This window comes from Morone saxatilis, unplaced genomic scaffold (assembly GCF_004916995.1).
Source record: "Morone saxatilis isolate NCDOM2014 unplaced genomic scaffold, NCSU_SB_2.0 Contig1, whole genome shotgun sequence".
Classification (NCBI taxonomy): domain Eukaryota; kingdom Metazoa; phylum Chordata; class Actinopteri; family Moronidae; genus Morone; species Morone saxatilis.
In genome coordinates this window covers 14,401,558-14,410,114 of record NW_023339651.1, presented here as the reverse complement: position 1 = coordinate 14,410,114, position 8,557 = coordinate 14,401,558, and the positions used below count along the sequence as shown (strand labels likewise).

The 8,557-nt window shown below is 40.9% G+C and overlaps 1 protein-coding gene across 1 annotated transcript in view; it reads right to left on the bottom strand.

The window, feature by feature from the left end:
- The window catches only part of snx29 (sorting nexin 29), a gene marked incomplete in the record, with an annotated part of 122,016 nt that overhangs the window by 34,479 nt on the left and 78,980 nt on the right, over positions 1-8,557 (bottom strand).

Below are 8,557 nucleotides of genomic sequence, written 5' to 3'. Positions count from 1 at the left end.
TTGGCATGATTCTAACTCCATACCATTGCCTTTAAAGCTGATATGGTTAACCAACTATTAAATTGTTTTTCTTTCCACCTCATGAATCCAAAATCCACTCTAGTTTGCTTGCTTGCTGCTAAATGCTCCACTATGTTCACCAGCTAGTCGCTAACTCTGTCTGTCTGCTGCAGGATACAGTGATGCTGATGAGAGCGGTGAAGTGGTCGAGTGAGCTGAGAGATAATTCTTTGCTGCAAAGTTAAAGTCCGACCGATGAAGATTATTTAGTCTGTACTGTCAAAATGTCAAAATTTACAGTGGCACTTGATGTTAAGTTGCCACAGTCAAGGAAAGAAAACATATACTGTACGTAAGATCGGTGAAAAAGTCTGAATGCGGGTGGTAAGTACACACTCAGGTGCAAAATGTCAGGAGGTAAACCGGTCATTGGGCATGCTGGACAAAGACTGAATCCACCCAATGTAAAATACAACTTTAAAAGCCCATTAGAAGAAAAACAGCTCTTTCTTCTTCCCAGGCTTTCTTCCTCATACAGAACACCCATCAATACACCAGACGCTGTAAGCTTTTTATCACTTGAGGACTCAGCACAAGTTTCTTAAGACCGGCGGGTGGTAACCAGATATGAGCACTCAACGTCTAAGTTGGAGGCTACCTTGGAAAAACTGCCTGCCGCCGCAGCGGGGGGGAAAACAGGACAAGCTACGGCTCTTATCTCCGTCTTTCATCACAATTGCTTCCCTTATTCTGTTCTCTTCATCTCCCACTCCCTTCGCCTGTCACATCGCTCCCTCCCAGTCCTCCCTCTTTGTGTGTCCTTCCTTAAACACTTGACTAAAAACTCGGTCACGCTAGAAGACTCTTTCTCTCTCCTCTCTTTCGAGAGAATGAATGAGTCACTGACAAGTCCTGAAAATTGGCTTTGAGCGTAGTAAGGAAGCCAGTGAGCAAATGATTGAGGGTAAGGGCGGGGAGTGGAGGATGTAGAGCAAAGTAGACCTGAATGAGACTGAAAGAAAGAGGGGAGGGGAGAGCTATGAGAGTGATGGGAAAAATGAAGCATGAGAGGGAGAGGCAGACAATTAGAGGCACAAACAAAATGGGTAAATATAAATTGAGAGTAACAAGGGAGAGAGAGCACAGAGTGCAGAGCGGGGAGGGGAGGCGGACTGACAAATTATGTTCCAGACCAAGATCTAATCAGATGTCTTGAGGCTAAAGCAGAGATCATCACACTCCTTTCCCCGACTCCCTTAAAGGGAAAACACTGTCACCAGCCAAATCCTGATTCCGCCACCCTATCCCCACAGGGAGAGAGGCCAGAGAGCAAAGTCCCCACCCCACCTCTCACATCACATTTCCACCTGCTAACGACACACCTTTGAAGTTTTTATAGGCGGGCAGCTCACTGATGAAATGACACAGCAGGACTTCACAGCCGCTTCCGAATGCTGGGCGCCCTTCAAGAGACCACAGGGCTCGGTGTTTCTTTGCTATGTTAAGCAGGGTTAAAATCCACGTGATGATGTGCACGCGGGACAAAAAGATAAAAACAGACTGCAGCACTTATCAGCAGAGTGATACCTTGTCTCAATATACAGGTTTGAGGCAGAAAAAGTAAAACATCCTCCGGACCAGACAGCATTACTTCAAATTAGGGGCTGTTTAGGGAATCGGGGCTTTATAACAAAGCAAAATGGCTCAGTGGTGAGTGTACGCAATGAAATCAACATCTGTACATGGATTTCAATAACACAGTCCTGAAATATCTTTGTGAAGCTAATTTAGTTTTATTCAGAGAGGTATTGTTTCAACTATATGGTCATTTTAGAGGATGTGTATTTGGTGCAATGCAGTCCACCACCACAACAAATCACCACTAAAAACTACAGTATTTCAATAAACCACAGAGATAAATTAGCAACTGTAGGGGCACAGTTTAAGTGTGAATTGATTATTTATTAGTTATAGTTGTTTTTTTTCATGCTTAATTTTGGCAAATCACAGGCAAATGTATGCTCTTTATGTTTATTTATAAAATTATTAGTTGTACTTTTTGTGGATACTACTGGACAATGAAAACCTTGGACTATGAAAAAAGAAACAAATACATTTCACTATGATTGAACGGTATGATTATGTGTGACAATTAAACTTGAACTTGAACATCTATTTTAAACATTTTAAAAAGAAATTAGTTGACATTGACAGTCTATAACAAAAACCTCTCATTTTAAGGAGACCCATTTTACAGTATAATGAGGTATTTTCATTATAATGAGGTATTTTTCAAATTATCATAACACATTATTATATATTACATTTTTTTTCACAAGAAACTTACTATAACTTGTTAGAACAACATATGAATTTATGACTTAAGTCGCAAAACTTTCTCTATGGAAGCAAAAAAGAGACATAAGTCAATATTAATACTTAACATTGAAATGTAAACACCACTGAATCATAGCATTGAAATGTATCCATGTATCTGAATATATTTGTTTCTCTTTTTGTTTCGAAATTTCTTGTTTGCAATTTCAAAGGCTGAATTTCAATATATTTGTTTGATTGTTTATAAAGTCAGATCCAAACATTAAAGTCTCAGGATTTCCAACAAATTGATTCAGGTTGCTCAGGTTCAATTGGTCAAATTCAAATTTCCAAAATCCCAGTTGAGAGCCCTGTCATTCTCCCTGGTAGTCATCTTTGGGTTTCAATTTTCACACTGCTTTCTTGGATCACATGACTGACAGACAATGCTCTGATTAGTAACCTATCCTGTCCTATATTATAGTCCAAATATAGTCCAAATGTTGCTGTTTTCAACATGAATTTTTGGATCTGAATTTGACTTAATCAATCAATTTGCAAATCAAGAAATTTCTGATTTTAATTTCGAATTCAGAACAAATACATTTTTAAGCTCTATTAAAGAGGTAGCGTTTATTGTATTGAATTGTACTGTACAGGTATTGCTGTTATTGTGTCCTCCCCATCTGGCCAAAACTCACAGTTTTGAGCTTTGCCACTGCTACCACGTCCATCAACAACCATGCATCTTCTAAGCGCCATTTCAAGACAACAACAAGACACTCAACCACAACTTCCCCATTGTGAACCACACTGGATAAGAACACTGTCTTAAACGCCTAAAATGGAAATGTAATGTAAATTACGCTGATGCTGAAGTTGATGTGGCGCCCATGTTGCAGAGTGCAGCAGTAAAAGCAACCTCTGTGTCTTCCCGAGGGTGTTTAATCTATGACTGATGGAAGTAAGACCAAGACAACGATTGTAATTATCATCATCATCATTGTAAAACATTCATCATTACCATCATCAACATAATAGTTATCTCCCTCTGTCACCAACCAGCCATTATCATAACCATAATCACTCACGTGCACGTCCGCACACATTCGTATTCCTGTGCATGACAACACGCACACAAGATCATCAGAACGGTCATTAAAAAACAACACCAGCAAACGCACACTCAAAGTTCACATTAATACATATGGATGTATTATCTCATCAGTAGGCGGTCTAAGCAGCTAATCAGAGCGACTCAAACAGGTCTGGATGTATAGCTTGCCGCCTCAGCAGCCAGGAGTCTCCCAGGCCAACCCAGCTATATCCAGTGGCTAATAAAGAAATTAAAGGTGCTAACACATTTCCCACATTGCATTTCTCTAGAGGATGGCGGACCATTGGAGGCAGCGGTGCACACATCTGAAAGAGTGTCAGCGAGGACGTCTCAATTATTCATTGAGTGGCTGATTTATGTGGTTTCATATGGTGCATATTAAAGGCTTTGGGAGGTACAGGGAAGCGAAAGACGGTTTATGCAACTGCTATTAATTGTGACCCTCTATCACTCCCTTTCTTCCAGAGTACACACAAACAGCTACAGTTAAAGGTAATGTACTATGCATGAAGACAAGCATATGCAGAAAAGATAATACAAAGGTACTTTTGAAAAATGCAGTGGGCACGTGAGTGAACATATGCTTTACAGTATCTCTTAAACCTAGTGGACTTTGTCTATAGACAGAGAACAAAGGCATGAAGGACAGAGGGAGGAAAATAATGAGAAAGAGAAAAGTTACAGTAGACATTCTCCATCCTCATTAGCATAATTAAAACAGTGAGAAGTTTGCGGTAAGCCCCTGACTTTGTGTGGAAATTATAGCCTCAGCTTTTTGCTGATCAAAGAGAATTTGGAATATATGCACATATATATTTTAAATGTATATGTAAAACAGAAAGTGAGATGTGGATCAGAGGTTCTCACCATCAGCGTATTGTATACACTGTAATGTACATACGCTTCATTCACACTGCATCCTGGTGCTTGGTACTTAGATGGTGTTGTTGTTAGTGTGTGCATGCATGGACGGATGCACAAGTACATAAGGATTTGAGGAAAATAGGTTTTTGCAGTGAACAGCCCCTCATTTTCTCCTCTGTGGATAAAATACACAGGAGAAAAAGTTTTTGTTTTTGTCTCATTGGCGATAGGGAAGTGGATTGAAGATACATTTGTGATTCATTGTTGTTGTCAAACTGCTGTGGAAGTGGGAGTGTCCCACCCGTTTTTGCCCTGGAACTCATTATCAGGAGCAACACCACCCTCCCGACCTGTCTATGAATAGAAAATGATTGGGAGAAGATTGACAAAAGAGTGGGAGAAAGGGCAAAGAAGACGGAGAGGGGTAAAAAAGTAAAGTAAAGACTGATTGATAAAAAAAGACCAAGAGACAGATAATAAAGGAAAGGAGAGTAAAGTAGGAGGGGGAGAGATGGATGATGATGAGGGTCTAAATCCGTGAAAGGGGCAGTAAACACAGTGGGTTTATTGGGCCTAAATAACATTTAGCTCCATTGCTAGCTGAAACATTAAGAAGAAAAAGATAAAAGTGACTTATCCGTGATTATGTTGTGGGTGTTGTATAACTTATTAAAAGTTGTGGAAGGTAAAAGTTTTCCACTTCATGCTGCCCCAACATCGCCGGCGTGTTAGCAGTGTATATGTATGTGTGTTTGGAGGGCTTAAGTAGCTACTAATCAGGACCAGCTTTACCCTCTGGTGTAAACTGAGGTGCAAAGATGTTTCTCTGTGGTTAGCGGTAGTGGTTTGCGATTCACGATTATGTGGGAACGATCATTTCTGCATCACAAATTGAATTAAGTCTGTAGCAAACAAACATATTTTTCTTAAATCTGGAGAGCAAGATGCATAGACTAAGGCACCTCTGCAGCACTACAGTACTTCATTATAATTCTGTTTTGTCACACATTATACCTTACATTTTACATTATATTTCGATGAATTGTTCAGCCCTATTAGCGATGCCCCAATTCGGCAGAGAGCAACTGCATTTATCAGGAGTTCACACTACATGCAACTTGTGAAATTATTCAGATGCCTCAATCAGAGTGTACAAGTACAGATAAGTCAACAAGTAATCACAATTATATTTGTCTCTTCTTTGTTAGCAAACAAAACTTTATCATAGCTCGACGGTGTCAGCTGCTGTTCAAAGAGTATATCCCTCCCACTGCTGCAGCGCCACAGGTATGACACCTAGTAATCAACGACCTGAAAGCTCCCGTCAGACAGCAGCACAGCAGTGAGTTTCTCAGCAGGACTACCCCAGAGAGATGAGACGAGAAAAATGTAAAATACCCAGAGTTAAACAGCTTGATTCAGAGTTATAGGGCTTTTATGTTGAATTGTATATGAACATGAGCTGAAGTTCCACTCTATCCCGAAACAATGGGATATGAAGAAGTAAAAAAAAAAAAACTTTATTTGAGGGGAATTTAAGTAATCTGGTACAAGACTTAAAGAATGCACCATAAACATCATATGTCAAGGTATGGTAGTCAGGATGTGCCAATCTTTGGAGCTAACGTGATAATTGCTTTTTAATGTAGGAGCTAGGAGGAGTACATGTCCTGATGTCTCAACCTATGATGACACCAGTCTCAATACACTCATGTGTAGAACTGCGTGCAGCGTGTCAAGGGGCTTGTGTTGCCCTTAATTAACTGACCAAAAGGCATGTGTAGATACCAAGCATGGAAGGTACCACACCCAAAAGATACAACTTAGGTCTACAGCCTCATTAGCCGCTCTATGAGGCTGTGCTGTACTGTTCACCATCTAAGAGTAACATGCCAGTGCCAATTCTGCTATGTTTTGTGCCACTTTATTAATCAGATGAGAGGTTTCAGTTGGAAAAGTGTGAATGCTGACCTGCTGGTGGTGCAGGTTACCCCCTAAGGGTCAGAGGATCATTAAGTATCAAGTACTCACCCTGTGAACACCATGAATGTTTGTACTTGTGACAAACTGTCCAACAGTTGCAGAAATATTTCAGTCTGGACCAAAGTGGATCTGACTAATTTTACCATCCCAATATCCAAATTCCTTTAGTTCATAATGCTCTTTCTCAAAGTGCAATTTTTTTCTGTATGAGTTTTAGCTGACCTTATAGCGCACACACACATCCAGATCCTGATAACATTAAACTAGCCAGTGCCTCATTTATTTGTAAAAGAAAAGAGTTCCTCATTGGCTTCAGCTTTGGCTAATACACAGGTGATGAAAACACAGACACTCCTGCACACACCAAATGACTTCTCCCATGATAGCCTCTATTGTTGGTATTGTGCGGCAGGGAGACACTGATTTGCCGTGGCCAGTATAATTCTCTCATTACGATTTTAGAAGGGGAAAAGAGGCACAGCAAGGTATGGGGCGATGGAGGGATGAAGGTCCAGAGGCACGGCGTGCCACTAAGAACAAAACCGGACTGATAATGGAACAAATCCATCAGTCTCTCGCTCTCCATCTCTGTCTTTCTCTCGTCATCCATCCACAGGCCTTACTCGAGCTTTAGATGGAAGTCATTTCAGAGAGCTTGAGAGAAAAGTGCCTCTGACGAAATGCAGAGAGAAAATGGAGTACAAGCAGTTTTAGCGCTGCCGTAATGCAATGCAATCTGGCAGAGGGAGGGAGAAGGAAAGGGAGGCTGAAAAATAAGGGCAGAGAGAATGGAGGGATGACGCAGGAGGGAAAGAGAAGAAAGCCGGCAGACATTTAGGGACACGCGACGTGAGAGGTGGCGGTGAGATCTCCCTCTCTGGGTGAGTATAGCAGCAGAATAGAGCTGTTAGTGTGTTTCAACCACAAGGTTGCTGTGACCTAACTTGGGCTCGGCTTCTAAGATCCCACTCGGCTATGGCTCATTCTCTCATCATTTGTTCAATTTTGAAGCATATGCGTCTGTGTGTGGTGCGAGAATGAAAAAATACAGAAAAAAGTCTATACACTCGCCTGAGGGTATATTAAAGAGACCCCTGCCTTCTCCTCATGATACTCTCCGGTCTTTAAGACTGTTGGCTTGGCGTTCAATCACTACAACAACCTCACCTAACAACAATGACTCCAGTAACCTTGGCCATCCATTAGCCTGTCTAAGAACAAAAGCTGTTTCCATAGGGAGCCATTAGACGAATATAGCTCTGGGAGGGGAAGTATCCAATACACCAGATGGGCTGCGCTTTATACCAGCTCCAGGGCTGGACAGCAGTCTCACAGAGACTGTTATTGAGAGGGAGAAATTAGGCTAAATTGGTGCAACACATGGAAAATGTTCAGGTTTGATGCTGGAGTCAATCCATGAGTGCGAAACTGCAGGTAGACACTGATTATTGCCTAAAGCCTAGCAGATATATGCATACTGAAATGTTTTCACATACTTTTACACAAACTTTTTATCATATTTTATTCATTTGAAAAGCCAGTGTATTTCCACATCTGCGGTGAATTAAGGGTTTATTTCAAATAGTTTGACGACAGGGAATACAGAGGTTCCAAACAAGACTCAAACTCCAAGTAAGATCAGGACAGGGAGTCTGGGACAGGAGAGTGACAGGCCAGGAGAGTAGAGACATGAGTTAGTTCAGTTTAATTTAAGAGAGAAAACTTTAATCTAGAAGGTGTACATTTGTATTTCTGTTTATATATCTATTTAAATAGGTATTTTTCTTTTCCTTTCCTGACATTGCTTGTTTGTCGTCCATTTACTGTTTCATGGTTTTTTGGGAATGCATCATACCCCAAAGACACTAGAGCTGAGCCAGCCAGCTCTTTTGTCTGAGTGGATCGTTTTTAATCACAAAGCAGGTGGAATATTTGAGTCTTTGAGTGTTGTGAAAATACCTTCAGAACAACTGTAAGTGTTGTTAAGTGACCAACTATTAGAGGGTATTTAAGGCCTTCCAAGCATGTAGGAGAAACTACAGTGGCCTCACAAAAAATGTGAAAGGCCCTATCTAAAGCCAGTGTTTGGGCAACTGTAGAAACATGGCGGACTCAGTAGAAGAGGATGCGCTCCCTCTGTAGATAATAATGGCTCATTCTAAGGTAACAAAAACACAATGATTCTTATTTTCCTGTGATTATACACTGATGAAAACAAACCTATGAATACTCCATTTCTAACAGCAGATCCTCCAAAATGTTACACGCTGGACCTTT